A 3,076-nucleotide genomic window follows, 5' to 3' on the forward strand; every position below is an offset into this window, starting at 1 on the left:
TATATATATATATATATACACACACAAAACACAACCATTAAACTTACCTGACTAACATCCTTGTAGGTTGCCCTGTACAGGCTGAAGGCAAGAGATCTTTCATTCATTTCAGCAACAGATGCTGAGAGTGCAGAGTCTGCAGCCAGATTGATATTCAACAGAGGCCATCCTGTGAAGTCATGAGAATTAGCTGCATGTTTATTTAGAAACATTTGCAACGTACACCATAAAACATTGCATGTTTTAGAGTTCTTTATGGATTCATTTCTCACATTTTTAGTTTAATAGGTTATTGAGCTAGAAATGGGGCTTACAAATAGGGCTGGGTGATATGACGATTAATATTTATTTATATATTTATTGATCAAATCGGATTGGTCAGTAATTTTTGAATAATTTATTTTCATATAACAGCACGGGTAAATCAACTGTAACAAACAGTAGATTAATATTAATGCAATCAGTCTAATAGGTTATTGATCATTCTTTCACGTTTTTTCAGGTTATCATCATCATTAATAATAATAATAAATATATAAATAATAATAATGATGATGATCATTTTTATTAATGAAAATAGTCTTATTTGCACTACTAAGGTTTTGCTGCCAGTTTGTTAGTGTCTGAGTCACTTTACCCACTAACATATACTGTTTAAAAAAATGTTTTGCAAATGATCTTATGCATTTCGCATCTTTTGTAGTTTTAAACTATTCAACGCCAGAGTGTTTGACACTATATTTACTGTATAAATATAAAACCGTCAATGTTCTGACCTACCTGTGATGCAGTGACTTTGCAGGAACACCAGACTAATCAAAGCCGATCTCATTTTGTCATCTGTCTGAAGGGCTCCTCTTCATTCAGTTCCACATGAGCGTATGAGACTAAAAAGCAGCCCACAGTCTATCAAAGAGTTGCCCAAGCTGCAATTTACCACACAATAAACACCCTGCGGTACTAATTAAAGCCTGTGACATACCTGGAGATGTTGTGGGTTAGAGAAATGATCTACTGGTGCTCATATTTCACTGGGTCCTTCAGAATTATTGGTAACCATCATAGAAATGAGCAAAAATCAGTGAGTGGGATCAGTTTGCGTTTAAGGATATGTATAAGGGATAGTGCAGTTATATGTAATGGCAGAGGGTCGTCTTCCTGTGATGTGGAACATGTTTAGAGGCACGTGTAGAGAGATCTTGGTGCACGTCTCCATGCAGAACATTTTTAAGCACCTTTGCTTGTTCATTTATATTTCCTCTTCAGAGGCAAGCAGAATTTGGGCCGTACAGATACCTGCCACAAAACTGCACCACATCATCCTGAACCTGGCTATCAGGAGCTTTTTCTTGTATGCAGTCCAATTTTCTAACCAAAATAATGGTGTTCATGACCCAAAAAAATGCTTCACAGTGCCATTTGTAGCTGTAATGACACTTAATGAAGTTCATCAACCCTCCAAATTCACTGAATATCTGTCATTTTTGTTCTCTCCTTCATCCTCTTCTTCACTGTGGTGGGAGGACGGTGTGCTCATGGGTTCAATCCCAGTCAAATTTACCGCCGTCTCAAAGAGACACGTGAACCTTTTTGTTATTACCGTAACTGTGCTTAATAGTCTTCTGATGGGTTTTTTTTTATCCTTTAAAGGATTTATTAAATCCACTTCCATCTGTTTCTTTTTGTGTGTTTTTTTTTTTAAATACTTTAGTTTTTCTTATGGTAATAGATAATGAAAGAATAAGGTTCATCCTCCTTTAGCAAACGTTTTTGTTGTAATGACGATATTTTAAAAAGTAGCTTTGGATAATTGGATTTTGTTTCGTACAGAATTAAAGAGAAAAAAAAAAAAAACCAAATTGTTTTCAGAAAATATTAAGCCACCATGAAATTTGCTCCATTTTATTCTCTTCCAAAGCATGCTTAATTATGATGTTGTGTTCAGACAGTGTGGAGATAAAGTTAATTGCTGGTTTGTGACTGTGAAATTGTAGTGTTCAACACACTGGAATTACAACTGTGAACATTTTTGTTCTCACAGAGGACAATGAATCTCTCCATCGGTCCATCGGATCATGATTTGGGAACCTGGGCATTATATGTCTGTGGAAGGAAGGTTTATGTAGTTCAAGCATTGAACCTGATGGTGTTCTACTAAGAATGTTCCCTGTACTCATATAAACATTGTTTGTCATAGCAGTTAGATAGTGAGTATTGAAAATCAGCTTGAAATATTGGGTCTGATGAAATTCTGTCTGACCTTTCATGATCTGCTCCACTGCGGACGTTAAACACTGTGTCTGTGTCGCCCGCAGAGCCGCTCGGTTCCTGTGACAAGGTCCGTATTTGACCAGTATCAGATTTTGGCAGACACACCAGCACCAATCTGACTTCGAGTTTCTCACAATCTGGAGCTCAATCTCTGCCAAGTTACGAAACAGGCCAACACACAATGGAGTCCAACCTAAGACGGATTTTAGACAAATCTGTATGTTTTACATTTTACAACAAATACATTTAATAGTCTAATAATGAATATGACCAACTCCACGAGACAAAAATGTTAATATGATGTCACATGCAAAAGACAAAAGTCTTAGGCACAGGTAAAGAAATGATATAAAGCAACGATGGCATCAAAAATAATCAAATGAATAATTTTCTAAACAAAAGTGTACTATAATGTGACAGCCTTATGCTTTTTAAAAATGCATCAGTAGTCTCAGGTGTGCAGTTTTTAAGGAAATTGCTTTTTCTTGGACAAATTCTTCTGTTTCTGTAGGCAAAACCTGACAGCTGCTATTAGTTCTTCGGTCTGGTGTATTATGTAATATGTTTATGTTTTTCCTGATACACACAAATTTTTCTTGGAAGCATGGACATCTAAAATGTTTTTACTCACTCAATAATGCACAAGTAATAAACATCTAATAAAACATGTACCCAAGACTTTTAAACAATTTCTGTATATTAATCAATCGTTCTGCTTTTTATCATCATTATTCTTCCCTCTGTTAAAAGAAATATCAGACAACTTCAAATATTCTAGGGGTGAAGAAGACACGGCCACAAATGA

This window comes from Hemibagrus wyckioides, linkage group LG06 (genome assembly GCF_019097595.1).
Source record: "Hemibagrus wyckioides isolate EC202008001 linkage group LG06, SWU_Hwy_1.0, whole genome shotgun sequence".
NCBI classification, from domain to species: domain Eukaryota; kingdom Metazoa; phylum Chordata; class Actinopteri; order Siluriformes; family Bagridae; genus Hemibagrus; species Hemibagrus wyckioides.